At 54.0% G+C, this 15,731-nt stretch overlaps 1 long non-coding RNA gene across 2 annotated transcripts; it reads right to left on the bottom strand.

Moving 5' to 3' along the window:
* Positions 1-901: 901 nt before the first annotated feature.
* On the bottom strand, positions 902-5,002 carry LOC142467883 (uncharacterized). 2 transcript variants are annotated; one of them, XR_012788516.1, is made up of 4 exons: positions 4,696-5,002; positions 3,939-4,087; positions 1,618-1,692; positions 902-1,040 (listed from the first exon to the last, which is right to left on the bottom strand). It is a non-coding gene; the product is annotated as an uncharacterized LOC142467883 (long non-coding RNA). The 2 variants fall into 2 exon arrangements; XR_012788515.1 differs by having other exon boundaries at positions 902-1,026.
* Between the last annotated feature and the right edge of the window lie 10,729 nt (positions 5,003-15,731).

Below are 15,731 nucleotides of genomic sequence, written 5' to 3'. Positions count from 1 at the left end.
CTAGGACAATTAGGATTAGGGGTAAAGGTTTTTAGGGTAAGGGGTTAAGTTTTTTTGAGTAAGGAGTTAGGATTTTAGGGTAAGGGGTTAAGGTCTTTAGGGTAAGGGGTTAAGGTTTTTAGGGTAAGGGGTTAAGGTTTTTAGGGTAAGGGGTTAAGGTTTTTAGGGTAAGGGGTTAAGGTTTTTAGGGTAAGGGGTTAAGGTTTTTAGGCTAAGAGGTTAAGGTTTTTAGGGTGAGTTAGTGTTTTAGGCTAAGGAGTTATGGGATACATTACCTATGGCAGCGAACTGTCCTGGTGTCCAAATGTCCGGCGATGAAACAGCTGTGGCTAATTGTCCTAGACGCCATTCATACCCCTACTAATTCATTCAGAACCCTTTTAAAGCTGCTTAGACAAAATACTTTAATAGACCCCTGGACTTTTTAATCCTCTGAGTAGACGTTACACATATTTATCTCCCTATGACACAAAATATACACTACAGTACATCTTTGCAATCCCTCTATTCATCAGTTATATTAAAAAAGGGTCGCCACTGACAATACTACATGACCCGTCTTACATAGGGGCAACGTCTACATACTGTGTGCCGAAGGGGCTGTTCTGGGCCAAAAATCCCCATAAACCTTTATGGGGATTTTTGGTTGAAAACGACCCGAATGAAATGGGATTTCCACCTTGGTCATCAGGACATTCAGCAAAGAGCAACAGGATTGGCCCGGTGTCTGAATGATCAACTATGAGGGATCCAACATGAGATTCCTCCCAGGACACCATTAACTCTTGACTTACCTTATTGGATGAAACCCCTCCTGATCTTCTTTGGTTTGCCCACAGGGCAGTTATTAGCGGGTCCCTAGTTGGAGGTTTTTTGGCATCGCAGGGACACCGTAGCAGTGAGATACAGGAGGTGACGTCAGCAGAGGAGCCGATCGACCAGACTCTGGTAGCAGCTGACTCCGAGTATTGAAGGCGATTTTTCCCTCAGCGTCTGGCTTATTTCACCCCACGGCGAGCGGTTTACCTGGCGAGAAAGACCTTAAAACAAATGTGCATGTCCTAGTCACTTTTGGTGAGTAGGATTTCAATTTTATCAACAAGTTCAGTCCTCACAGTGCAGACGCACAGAAAATGTTTACATTGGCATCCATTGATATATGTTTGTCATATTATTATATTATATTATTATGTTTCGTTTAATTGTTTTATTAAATTGCTCCATTTAATTTATCCATTTCTGTCCCTGGGTAACGCACTATGTTTTTTTGTATGTTTTGTCTTTTTTCTTGAGGTAACTGTCTAAGAAAAGAACTTTATCCCCGACCATATCCACATCCTTACCTCAGCGCACAGGAGGTTCTTTCCATCCATATTTCCACTTCTGGTTGGGAGAGACCAGAACAACCTTTGGGCAGCTCCAGGACAATCTTTTGGACTTTTGTACCACAGGTTTTTAATTGTCACATGTATTAATTTGATTTCTTTTGTCACACGAGCGCTATATTGCACTCAATATATCACCAAAGAGCAACAGGACTGGCCTGGTGTCTGAATGATCAACTATGGGGGATCCAACATGAGATTCCTCCCAGGACACCATTAACTCTTGACTTACCTTATTGGATGAAACCCCTCCTGATCTTCTTTGGTTTGCCCACAGGGCAGTTATTAGCGGGTCCCTAGTAAACCGCTATAGAAGAAACGGAAAACAGAACAAGGTCATTTTCTGCATCCTAAGCTTCCTTTCTCAGGAGCGATCTATACTCCCAAAACCTCCCACATCTATACTCCCAACCCTCCCACATCTACACTCCCAACCCTCCCACATCTATACTCCCAACCCTCCCACGTCTAAACTCCCAACCCTCCCACGTCTATACTGCCAACCCTCCCACGTCTATACTGCCAACCCTCCCACATCTATACTCCCAACCCTCCCACATCTACACTCTCAACCCTCCCACATCTACCCTCCCAACCCTCCCACGTCTACCCTCCCAACCCTCCCACGTCTAACGTCTACACTCCCAACATTCCCACGTCTACCCTCCCACATCTATACTCCCAACCCTCCCACATCTACACTCTCAACCCTCCCACATCTACCCTCCCAACCCTCCCACGTCTACCCTCCCAACCCTCCCACGTCTAACGTCTACACTCCCAACATTCCCACGTCTACCCTCCCACGTCTACACTCCCAACCCTCCCACGTCTACACTCCCAACCCTCCCACGTCTACACTCCCAACCCTCCCACATCTACACTCCCAACCCTCCCACGTCTACACTCCCAACCCTCCCACGTCTACACTCCCAACCCTCCCACGTCTACACTCCCAACCCTCCCACGTCTACACTCCCAACCCTCCCACGTCTACACTCCCAACCCTCCCACGTCTACACTCCCAACCCTCCCACGTCTACACTCCCAACCCTCCCACGTCTACACTCCCAGCCCTCCCACGTCTACACTCCCAGCCTTCCCACGTCTACACTCCCAGCCCTCCCACGTCTACACTCCCAGCCCTCCCACGTCTACACTCCCAATCCTCCCACGTCTACACTCCCAACCCTCCCACGTCTACACTCCCAACCATCCCACGTTTACACTCCCAACCCTCCCACATCTACACTCCCAACCCTCCTACTTCTACACTCCCAACCCTCCCACGTCTACACTCCCAACCCTCCCACGTCTACACTCCCAACCCTCCCACGTCTACACTCCCAACCATCCCACGTCTACACTCCCAACCCTCCCACGTCTACACTCCCAACCCTCCCACGTCTACACTCCCAACCCTCCCACGTCTACACTCCCAACCCTCCCACGTCTACACTCCCAACCCTCCCAAGTCTACACTCCCAACCCTCCCACGTCTACACTCCCAGCCCTCCCACGTCTACACTCCCAGCCCTCCCACGTCTACACTCCCAGCCCTCCCACGTCTACACTCCCAGCCCTCCCACGTCTACACTCCCAATCCTCCCACGTCTACACTCCCAACCCTCCCACGTCTACACTCCCAACCCTCCCACGTCTACACTCCCAACCCTCCCACGTCTACACTCCCAACCCTCCTACTTCTACACTCCCAACCCTCCCACGTCTACACTCCCAACCCTCCCACGTCTACACTCCCAACCCTCCCACGTCTACACTCCCAACCCTCCCACGTCTACACTCCCAACCCTCCCACGTCTACACTCCCAACCCTCCCACGTCTACACTCCCAGCCCTCCCACGTCTACACTCCCAGCCCTCCCACGTCTACACTCCCAACCCTCCCACGTCTACACTCCCAGCCCTCCCACGTCTACACTCCCAGCCTTCCCACGTCTACACTCCCAGCCCTCCCACGTCTACACTCCCAGCCCTCCCACGTCTACACTCCCAATCCTCCCACGTCTACACTCCCAACCCTCCCACGTCTACACTCCCAACCATCCCACGTTTACACTCCCAACCCTCCCACATCTACACTCCCAACCCTCCTACTTCTACACTCCCAACCCTCCCACGTCTACACTCCCAACCCTCCCACGTCTACACTCCCAACCCTCCCACGTCTACACTCCCAACCCTCCCACGTCTACACTCCCAACCCTCCCACGTCTACACTCCCAACCCTCCCACGTCTACACTCCCAGCCCTCCCACGTCTACACTCCCAGCCCTCCCACGTCTACACTCCCAGCCCTCCCACGTCTACACTCCCAACCCTCCCACATCTATGGGAAACCAGACTAACAGAACGAGGGCAGGCTTGCGTGCTATTCTTATTGCAAACACGGAAAAACCTACGCGCTGGACGAAACTGCGGTATTATAATAAGGAAAATAAAGTTGACCATCTTCTCACGACTAAGCTGCAATATAAAATCTTAAACTTAAACATATATATATACGCCATCAAAAATGTGAAAGACTCATACCCGCGATCCTACTGAGATTGACGATGAATATGTCCAGCACTAGACCCGTTCTGATTTGGCTATGTCTCTGCCCCATCGCCTTGTCTTTACCCAGGCATTGGAAGCGTCTCTCTCTGTTTGTGTTTTGTCGAATCTAGATGTCCGGGTCTCTAAACATCAAAGGCAACCGATTACTGGAGAATAAATCCTTCTATTAAATCACTCAAACTCCCCCGACCTTTATTTTTAAAATGTGCTTCCCTAGCCCCGCACTTGTTGAAGTTGTACATTCATATGGTCGATGGGTTACACCCTCCGAGGGAGATGCCGACAGCCTCTAGCACTGTTATTCCCAAGGAGGGCAAAGAGCCGCCGTTATATGCTATCTATCAAAAGATATCTCTTATCAACATCTTATCTCTTATCATCCTAATCTTTCTAGTAAGCAGGCTTACCTGGTCCACCTGACCAAGTAGGGTTTATCCTTGAAAGTATTTCAGAGTAGATCCCAAGAGGATCAAGAAAGGCTCCCTCATATAACAAGCACTCAATGTTAGGACACTATAGTGAGACTTACAATAGTCTATCGGTATCAATACCTTTAAGTGGGACAAAATGTGGCCCTTCTCAACCGGATAAGCTCAGAGAAAATAATAAAATTTTATTAAGTAATTACAATTGATCAGGATTAAAAACACATATAAAGCATTCAAACATTAAAAAAACCCATACTGAAGTGGTTAGGTGAGTTAGCGATGAATCACTATGGTATGCTCACCACAGACGTCTAAATAGCAATTGTAACTGTTAGTGGACAAGCAGGTAAGTATTCTCCTTCAAACCTATATGGTGGAGGGAGGGGTATCAGAGGTGTAGCCTCTATAGCTGTGTTATCAGGTTGGCATATATTATGTAGGTTATCCCCTATCTTAGGGTACAATACACCATATATGCTGAGTATGACTTCAGAGAGACAGAACAGATGAGGGATAGATGTTGTTTCTGTTATCCCTAAGAGATCTGTGCGGTCTCGCCGCAAGTTGTACTTGCTCAGTGTTGTGTCAAATGACACTGTATGTTTGGCGGCTTGTGATACACAATGTATTAGTGACTCTAGGATATAGTCACCCCATAGGTAATATAGGTATATGCGAGGGGGCTCCGTTTCCGAGGAGACCAATACAACAATATTGCGGATTCTAATATCTCTTGTGTAATGCTAAATGGTAAGCTGGAAGCCCCCACTGCGGGCAAAACCACTTAAAACACACATATAAATTGCTGGGTGTCCTGTCTCAATACAAGCCTGTCTTCCAAAACACTGCTGCCCATCGCGCGACCAAAAAAATAATAATTTGTCTGCTGCAAAACCTGCCGCTTCGTCGCGCTTTCTCGCGTGCACGCACTATGGCCGGCCCCATGGATCCCCTGCATTTTGCTAGAGCCGCGCGCGCCGTGGCACGTGCCGGAGCTCGCACCATGACTACGGCCTTAATAAGCCCAGTCATATATTCTTTTCTATGACCTATAGCAAAGCGGAACCACCAACATCATCCACTTAAACCAGCGGTACCCAGCACGCCCGCCATGCCTTCCGTGGGTACCCAGCACGCCCGCCATGCCTTCCGTGGGTACCCAGCACGCCCGCCATGCCTTCCGTGGGTACCCAGCACGCCCGCCATGCCTTCCGTGGGTACCCAGCACGCCCGCCATGCCTTCCATGGGTACCCAGCACGCCCGCCATGCCTTCCATGGGTACCCAGGACGCCCGCCATGCCTTCCGTGGGTACACAGCACCCCGCCATGCCTTCCGTGGGTACCCAGCACGCCCGCCATGCCTTCCGTGGGTACCCAGCACGCCCGCCATGCCTTCCATGGGTACACAGCACCCCGCCATGCCTTCCGTGGATACCCAGCACGCCCGCCATGCCTTCCATGGGTACACAGCACCCCGCCATGCCTTCCGTGGATACCCAGCACGCCCGCCATGCCTTCCATGGGTACACAGCACCCCGCCATGCCTTCCATGGGTACAGAGCACTCCCGCCATGCCTTCCGTGGGTACCAAGCGCGCCCGCCATGCCTTCCGTGGGTACCCAGCGCGCCCGCCATGCCTTCCGTGGGTACCCAGCGTGCCCGCCATGCCTTCCGTGGGTACCCAGCGCGCCCGCCATACCTTCCGTGGGTACCCAGCGTGCCCGCCATGCCTTCCATGGTAACCCAGCGCGCCCGCCATGCCTTCCATGGGTACCCAGTGTGCCCACCATGCCTTCCGTGGGTACCCAGCACGCCCGCCATGCCTTCCGTGGGTACCCAGCGTGCCCGCCATGCCTTCCGTGGGTACCCAGCGCGCCCGCCATACCTTCCGTGGGTACCCAGCGTGCCCGCCATGCCTTCCGTGGGTACCCAGCGCGCCCGCCATACCTTCCGTGGGTACAATGACTGACTGGACAACCAGTTGCTAATACGGCGTAAAAGCTCCAACACATCAATTGCGAGCTACCGGTAGCTCGCTGCAGCGCCGCCAAAAGCTTCTGCGTCCCTCTCTCGCTGGAGACTCTTTTAAAACGCATTCAATAGTGTGTTAAAAGCGCTTCTTCTTTTGCATAAAATGAGCTATATACAGTAAGTATGTGTGTATATATATATACATTTTAAGTTATGGTGGGTGAAAAAGGCGACAAAAAACCTCCAGCGTTAGCCTATAGCTGCAGTGGAAGCACTGTATGCTGGGTGATAATGGTTCCGGCGGTGTTACAAGGGATAAAGCAAGAGAGCGTTTTACTTAAAAACAGTGCATGTATCTGTGACTGAAGCCTATCCCTCCCCCCTGTGCAGGGATAGGCTTCAGTCACAGATACATTCCAAGATGCACTATTTAAGTAAAAACCTCTCTTACTTTATCCACTGCATATATATATCAAATGGAAATATTACTGTATGTTCATTTGCATGTCTTAGGCAGGTCTGCAACCCCGCCTTTCCCCATTATCACCCAGCATACAGCACTTCCACTGCAGCAAGGGATTCTGGGAAATGACATGCAAATGAGCACAGTGTAACCTTTTGCTTCAAATCCATTTTGACATGGACCCCTATAAGCCAGCGGTGCGCAAACTGGGGGGCGCAGGATTATTTAGGGGGGGCGCAGCTGGCAGAAGCTGTGCACGGGCGGTTGAACAAGCTCCATATTGCTTCTCTGCTCTCTGTTTGTTGCGGGCCTTGCTGTGTCTGCTCTCTGCTGTGGGGGCGGGGCCTTGCTGTGTCTCTGCTCTCTGCTGTGGGGGCGGGGCCTTGCAGTGGGGGCGGGGCCTTGCCGTGTCTCTATGCTCTCTGCTGTGGGGGCGGGGCCTTGCTGTGTCTGCTCTCTGCTGTGGGGGCGGGGCCTTGCTGTGTCTGCTCTCTGCTGTGGGGGCGGGGCCTTGCTGTGTCTGCTCTCTGCTGTGGGGGCGGGGCCTTGCTGTGTCTGCTCTCTGCTGTGGGGGCGGGGCCTTGCTGTGTCTGCTCTCTGCTGTGGGGGCGGGGCCTTGCTGTGTCTGCTCTCTGCTGTGGGGGCGGGGCCTTGCTGTGTCTGCTCTCTGCTGTGGGGGCGGGGCCTTGCTGTGTCTGCTCTCTGCTGTGGGGGCGGGGCCTTGCTGTGTCTGCTCTCTGCTGTGGGGGCGGGGCCTTGCTGTGTCTGCTCTCTGCTGTGGGGGCGGGGCCCTGCTGTGTCTGCTCTCTGCTGTGGGGGCGGGGCCTTGCTGTGTCTCTGCTCTCTGCTGTGGGGGAGGGGCCTTGCTGTGTCTCTGCTCTCTGCTGTGGGGGCGGGGCCTTGCTGTGTCTCTGCTCTCTGCTGTGGGGGCGGGGCCTTGCTGTGTCTCTGCTGTGGGGGCGGGGCCTTGCTGTGTCTCTGCTCTCTGCTGTGGGGGCGGGGCCTTGCTGTGTCTCTGCTGTGGGGGCGGGGCCTTGCTGTGTCTCTGCTCTCTGCTGTGGGGGAGGGGCCTTGCTGTGTCTGCTCTCTGCTGTGGGGGCGGGGCCTTGCTGTGTCTGCTCTCTGCTGTGGGGGCGGGGCCTTGCTGTGTCTGCTCTCTGCTGTGGGGGCGGGGCCTTGCTGTGTCTGCTCTCTGCTGTGGGGGCAGGGCCTTGCAGTGGGGGAGGGGCCTTGCTGTGTCTGCTCTCTGCTGTGGGGGCGGGGCCTTGCTGTGTTTCTGCTGTGGGGGCGGGGCCTTGCTGTGTCTCTGCTGTGGGGGCGGGGCCCTGCTGTGTCTCTGCTCTCTGCTGTGGGGGCGGGGCCCTGCTGTGTCTCTGCTCTCTGCTGTGGGGGCGGGGCCTTGCTGTGTCTCTGCTCTCTGCTGTGGGGGCGGGGCCTTGCTGTGTCTCTGCTCTCTGCTGTGGGGGAGGGGCCTTGCTGTGTCTGCTCTCTGCTGTGGGGGCGGGGCCTTGCTGTGTCTGCTCTCTGCTGTGGGGGCGGGGCCTTGCTGTGTCTGCTCTCTGCTGTGGGGGCGGGGCTTTGCTGTGTCTGCTCTCTGCTGTGGGGGCGGGGCCTTGCTGTGTCTGCTCTCTGCTGTGGGGGCGGGGCCTTGCTGTGTCTCTGCTCTCTGCTGTGGGGGCGGGGCCTTGCTCTCTCTGCTCTCTGCTGTGGGGGCAGGGCCTTGCAGTGGGGGCGGGGCCTTGCTGTGTCTGCTCTCTGCTGTGGGGGCGGGGCCTTGCTGTGTCTGCTCTCTGCTGTGGGGGCGGGGCCTTGCTGTCTGCTCTCTGCTGTGGGGGCGGGACCTTGCTGTGTCTGCTCTCTGCTGTGGGGGCGGGGCCCTGCTGTGTCTGCTCTCTGCTGTGGGGGCAGGGCCTTGCTGTGTCTCTGCTCTCTGCTGTGGGGGCGGGGCCTTGCTGTGTCTGCTCTCTGCTGTGGGGGCGGGGCCTTGCTGTGTCTGCTCTCTGCTGTGGGGGCGGGGCCTTGCTGTGTCTCTGCTCTCTGCTGTGGGGGCGGGGCCTTGCTGTGTCTCTGCTCTCTGCTGTGGGGGCGGGGCCTTGCTGTGTCTGCTCTCTGCTGTGGGGGCGGGGCCTTGCTGTGTCTCTGCTGTGGGGGCGGGGCCTTGCTGTGTCTCTGCTCTCTGCTGTGGGGGCGGGGCCTTGCTGTGTCTGCTCTCTGCTGTGGGGGCGGGGCCTTGCTGTGTCTCTGCTCTCTGCTGTGGGGGCGGGGCCTTGCTGTGTCTGCTCTCTGCTGTGGGGGCGGGGCCTTGCTGTGTCTGCTCTCTGCTGTGGGGGCGGGGCCTTGCTGTGTCTGCTCTCTGCTGTGGGGGCGGGGCCTTGCTGTGTCTCTGCTCTCTGCTGTGGGGGCGGGGCCTTGCTGTGTCTGCTCTCTGCTGTGGGGGCGGGGCCTTGCTGTGTCTCTGCTCTCTGCTGTGGGGGCGGGGCCTTGCTGTGTCTGCTCTCTGCTGTGGGGGCGGGGCCTTGCTGTGTCTGCTCTCTGCTGTGGGGGCGGGGCCTTGCTGTGTCTGCTCTCTGCTGTGGGGGCGGGGCCTTGCTGTGTCTGCTCTCTGCTGTGGGGGCGGGGTCTTGCTGTGTCTCTGCTCTCTGCTGTGGGGGCAGGGCCTTGCTGTGTCTCTGCTCTCTGCTGTGGGGGCGGGGCCTTGCAGTGTCTCTGCTCTCTGCTGTGGGGGCGGGGCCTTGCTGTGTCTGCTCTCTGCTGTGGGGGCGGGGCCCTGCTGTGTCTCTGCTCTCTGCTGTGGGGGCGGGGTCTTGCTGTGTCTCTGCTCTCTGCTGTGGGGGCGGGGCCTTGCTGTGTCTCTGCTCTCTGCTGTGGGGGCGGGGCCTTGCAGTGTCTCTGCTCTCTGCTGTGGGGGCGGGGCCTTGCAGTGTCTCTGCTCTCTGCTGTGGGGGCGGGGCCTTGCTGTGTCTGCTCTCTGCTGTGGGGGCGGGGCCCTGCTGTGTCTCTGCTCTCTGCTGTGGGGGCGGGGCCTTGCTGTGTCTCTGCTCTCTGCTGTGGGGGCGGGGCCTTGCAGTGTCTCTGCTCTCTGCTGTGGGGGCGGGGCCTTGCTGTGTCTCTGCTGTGGGGGCGGGGCCTTGCTGTGTCTCTGCTCTCTGCTGTGGGGGCGGGGCCTTGCTGTGTCTCTGCTGTGGGGGCGGGGCCTTGCTGTGTCTGCTCTCTGCTGTGGGGGCGGGGCCTTGCTGTGTCTCTGCTCTCTGCTGTGGGGGCGGGGCCTTGCTGTGTCTGCTCTCTGCGGTGGGGGCGGGGCCTTGCTGTGTCTGCTCTCTGCGGTGGGGGCGGGGCCTTGCTGTGTCTGCTCTCTGCGGTGGGGGCGGGGCCTTGCTGTGTCTGTGCCTATAGTGGGGGCGTGCGCCGCTAAACAAGTCGCTGTGCCTATAGTGGGGGCGCGACACAGTGACCAAAATCGCTGAAGTCAATAGATTTTGATATTAACCGCGACGGCTGCACCATGTGACTGCAATAAGCCAATCACAGAGCCCCTGCCTGACATCACCGTCCCTTGCTGCCGGCGACATCGCAACAACTCAATTACAACTTTGGCTGCCGCCGTTTTGCCACTAAGGTCAGCCCCAACCTTACCCCGTACCCCAAAAACTCCTATCATAAACCCCCTACTCTAACCGCTAAAACCCCTTAACTTACTTTATTGGCGAAACGGCCGGCGGTTGAGCGTCCAGCGGCGGAATGGCCGCAGTAAAGGGTCCCTCAGTGGCAAAACTCTGGAGGAGACTTGGTTGCGGCAGAACGGCCACGGCGAAATGTCCGATTCCGTGATTGGATCGGGTAATTAGAGGAAGGGACGTGGGGTCAGGACTAGAGCAGTAAACGGAGGTGCATTACTACGGGTAATTAGTCAGACAGTACAGTATTAATACCCAAAATTGGCAAAATCCTTTTTTTTTACTTGTCTCACAAACATGACGTACTAATGGGATTCTAGATTGTAAGCTCTTCAGGGCAGGGGCTCTATAAGAGATGTGTGCAGAGGTACGCAATGGAGACTGGTTTTAAGGTGAAATTAAATAAGGCTTTATTGCGCCTGTTGCTTTAAACACAGCAAACATGTGAAAATCCACAAACAAAATCTGCTCCACGTTGGAGTATATTTACACTTGTAGTCCAGCGATTCACCAGCCCAAATCATAGAGACATTTATATGTATATAGACAGACATAGATAATCAGTCTTATAAGAAAAGTCTTATCTGTCTCGTACTCTGGAAATCCTCCCAGGGGAGGTCTATACGCCGCACAGCCGTAGAACAAGGACTCCGAAGAAGGCTGATTAGGGACCCATAAAAAACTTTAATGGACAAATTCCTCCAGCCCATTGTAAAAGCCTTACCTTCGTTCATTGAAGACACTACAGCTTTGTTGATTTCTTTGGAGGATGTGTCTTGGAAGGAGGGATACCGATGGGTCACCATGGACGTCACATCATTGTACACAATTATTGAATACGAGCACGGCCTGAGGGCCATTAATCACTATTTGCAACTTTCCGCACTTTCTATAGCACAAATCACGTTTATCACTGACTCCATCCTTTTTTTTTCTTACACACAATTATTTCCTCTTTGATTCACAATTTTTTCTTCAAAAACAGGGCACAGCTATGGGGACTTCCTTTGCACCCTCATATGCTAATCTTTTCATGAGTTTGTGGGAATCTATTCACATTTATGGTAGCACTAATTTATTTCGTTCTAACATCATCTTTTACAAACGTTTCATTGATGACTTGATTTTTATTTGGGAGGGTGACCTTGACAGTCTTCACATATTTATTCAAACTCTTAATAATAACAATATAAATCTTCACTTCACATTCCAAACTGATACTGTTAATATTAATTACCTTGATGTGACTATCCATGGTGATCCCATTACTGGTATACAAACTGATATATTCACAAAACCACATGCCAGAAATTAATATCTACATGCCAATAGTAGCCATCCTAAGGCATTGATTCGTGGGATTCCTAAGGGACAATTCTTGCGTTACAGACGTCTCTGTTCAGACCCAGAAACCTTTTTGAAACATTCTAAGACACTTAGTACAAAATTCTTGTCCAGGGGATACAATAAAGTTGATGTTGATTTGGCCCTTCTTAATGCTGAAACTGTGGACCGTGTTGACCTATTAAAAAAGAAAACTAGAGACAAAAAAACAATTTCTCAAGATATTCCATTATTCATTACAAAATTTAGCAAACAGGCGTCACAAATCAGACAGATAGTGTCCAAACATTGGAACATACTAAAACTGGACAAAGATTTGGATGTGTTTACAACACACGGTCCCAGGTTCGCATTCAGAAGGGCCAACACATTAGCCTCATCCATCTCCAGAAGCATGTACAAATCTCCAACTCAACCTCGTATAGGTAACATACCAAAGGGTTTTTTCAGATGCAGTTTCTGCAAATGTTGCAAATTTGCTGTACCAACAAAAAGAGTACTGTACACACACTGTTTCCAAATGGTAAACATAGAATCAACACCTTTATTAATTGTCAAACAAGCTACGTTGTTTACGTGATCATATGTGGATGCCAATATAAATATGTGGGCAGAACCATTAGATCCTTACATATCCGTATTTCAGAACATATCAGATTAATTAATAAAAAGGATTTACTACATCCATTATCCAAACGTTTTGTACAATGTCCACTTGGTGGACTTAAGAATTTTTCATTCTTTGCGGTTGAACATGTCTCCTCTTACATTAGGGGAGGCGATAGATTGAACCGACTGAATAAGAAAGAGATGTCATGGATCTTTTCCCTGAATACATTGCAGCCTCACGGCCTAAATGTTGAATGGGAATTGAAACATTTTCTTGGTGATTAGTTTATTCATTACATTGAATTACATATACTTTTTGTCATTGACAATATTTTCTTTTTCTTCTTTTTATTTCCTCCCTTTCCCCTCCCCCCCTCCCCTTTCCCTCTCCCCTTCCTCCTCCCACCCCTCCCCCCCTCCTCCCCCCTTACTTTCCCCTTCTCTGTCCATTCCTCCCCCCCCCCTTCCAGCATTTCTTATCTTTCTTTCTTTACTTCTTTATTATCTACGTAACCATCAGATAAAGATTTAATATTAATCGTTATTAATGATTTATAGCTTTTTTTTACTATCTCTTGTGATATTCTATCTCGTTTATCCGGGGTATTTCATACTATTATTGTTGAACTTGATTACAACTTTATTTACATTTGTGCATTTTCTTTTAACACATATGTTTTTAATTTCGACCAATGTATCAGTGATCTTGGTTTAGCATGTGATGTATAAATATATGTTATGTGTTCTCTTATCCAACGATATGATTGGTCATTTTTAATTACACCACTGTTCTTAATTCTGTCTGCTATCACTGGCAGTGTGAGGGTATACACCTGTCACCCATTTGTTTGGGGCTTGTTCACAGGTGTTGCAACTTGCACTTGCTATATATGCATGATGTTGTTTCAAACGGATCACTCTTTTGACAAAGGCCTGACGGGCCGAAACGCGTCAAGAGGATCCGTTTGCACTTTGTTTCATTAAAGTTTTTTATGGGTCACTGATCAGCCTTCTTTGGAGTCCTTGTTCTACGGCTGTGCGGCGTACAGACCTCCCCTGGGAGGATTTCCAGTGTTCCGGTGCCTGCTGCCTGCACGCCGGGCTGTCACTGGTGCATCTGCGTCCCCCTGCTGTACCTGGAAGTACCGGCACTGACGTCGGTCAGGTGACCACCCACCGCGATCGAGCGGATGCAGGGTTGGCGGCAGAAGACAGTGCTGGCGGCGTGAGAGGATCACTTCATCCAGAGGAGTTGCAGGCAGAGGGACATGCAGCATTTACAAGCAAGAGGACAGACCAGCCACTTCACTACATCCCCCAGCTGTGAGTTATTTCCTTCCATGTTTTCTCAAACTTTATCGTGCTTATGGTTAGCCAGTTGTTGAGAATTACACCTGTGAAGGCTACACTGGGGGATGGTGGCGATCATCACCCACATTTATTATTGTTCAAACACCAGTTCACAGCTGCAGCTACATTTTCTGAGCGCCTGTTGGGTTAACTACAGTTTACCCGTTTCACACTTATCTGTCTCGTAGTTGTAGGGGGAAGGCTTCTCTCTTTCCTGGGTTGCTGCCTTTTCCTCAGGTTATCTCAGCATTCAGAGTAAGGTGAAGAATGACGCTCAATATCCGTGTGTACACGAAATAGGATTGAAAAAATGAATGAAGATAGGAACATTATAATGAATCCATAAAGTCATATATCTACTATATATTTGTGAAAGCGTCTTATGTGTCTACTGTATGTCTGTATGTGTCTCCCTGTGTCCCTAGCGGCAATCCCATTGGACCTTGGGCCAGGCCAATGAGATTGCTCCCTTGGCCCGCCCGCCCCCGCACACCTCTCATTGGCCTGAGGCGGAGTGACGGGCCAAAGGAGAGACGGAGACACACACACACACACACACACACACACCCCCACGCTCTCTGCGGCTCTCCCCTTACATAGGCCGCTCCCCCAGCTGACCATCCCCGAGAGCGCTCCCCGCGGCTCTCACCACCCATAGGCCACTCCCTTACCCGGCGCTCTCCCTCACCCCTGCTCTCCCCCCGCTCTCCCCCCCCAACCCCCCGCTCACCCCCCCCCGCTTATCCCCCCCACCCACACACACAGAGCACGCTCTCTGCGGCTCTCCCCTCACACAGGCCGCTCCCTGTCCCAGAGGCCGCTCTTCCGGCTGTCTCCGCCTCTCCCCGCGAAAGGCACAGCACCTCCTCACCGGAGCGTCTCAGCCTCTCCGCTGAGGAGCCCGAGGTGGAGGAGGAGGAGGGCGGCCGTGTGCAAGGTGAGGAAACGCAGGGGAATTACCGCATCCCCGACTCCCCCTGCCCTTTCCCCCCCCCCTACCCTCCCTGCCCCCCCTACCCTCCCTGCCCTCCTGCCCCCTGCCCTTTGCCCCCTGCCCTCCCTCTCCCTGCCCTTTGCCCCCTGCCATCCCTCCCCGTGCCCTTTCCCCATGCCCTTTGCCCCTGCCCTCCCTCCCCCTGCCCTTTGCCCCCTGCCCTCCCTCCCTCTGCCCTTTGTCCCTTGCCACCCTCCACCTGCCCCTCCTCCCCCTGCCCCCCCAGCCCTTTGCCCCCTGCCCTTTACCCCCTGCCCCCCCTGCCCTTTGCCCCCTGCCCTCCCTCCCCCTGCCCTTTGCCCCCTTCCCTCCCTCCCCCTGCCCTTTGCCCCCTGCCCTCCCTCCCCCTGCCCTCCCTCCCCCTGCCCTCCCTCCCCCTGCCCTTTGCCCCCTGCCCTCCCTCCCCCTGCCCTTTGCCCCCTGCCCTCCCTCCCCCTGCCTTTTGCCCCCTGCCCTTTGCCCCCTGCCCTCCCTCCCCCTGCCCTTTGCCCCCTGCCCTCCCTCCCCCTGCCCTTTGCCCCCTGCCCTTTGCCCCCTGCCCTCCCTCCCCCTGCCCTTTGCCCCCTGCCCTCCTGCCCTTTGCCCCCTGCCCTCCCTCCCCTGCCCTTTGTCCCCTGCCACCCTCCACCTGCCCCCCAGCCCTTTGCCCCCTGCCTCCCAGCCCTTTGCCCCCTGCCTCCCAGCCCTTTGCCCCCTGCCCCCCCAGAACTTTGCCCCCTGCCCCCCCAGCCCTTTGACTCCTGCCCCCCCAGCCCTTTGCCCCTCCCTGCCCTTCGCCCCACCCCTCCCTGACCTTTGCCCCTCCCTGCCCTTTGCCCCTCCCTCCCCTCCCTGCCCAACCCGCCCCTCCCTGCAACCCCCCCCACCCCTCCCTGCCCCCCCCACCGCTCCCTGCCTCCCCCTGCACTGCCTGCCCCCCCCTCCCCTCCCTG

This window comes from Ascaphus truei, chromosome 17, assembly GCF_040206685.1.
Source record: "Ascaphus truei isolate aAscTru1 chromosome 17, aAscTru1.hap1, whole genome shotgun sequence".
Classification (NCBI taxonomy): Eukaryota; Metazoa; Chordata; class Amphibia; order Anura; family Ascaphidae; genus Ascaphus; species Ascaphus truei.
The sequence above is the reverse complement of the archived record's forward strand: the minus strand, read 5'-3'. Positions and strand labels throughout refer to the sequence as shown.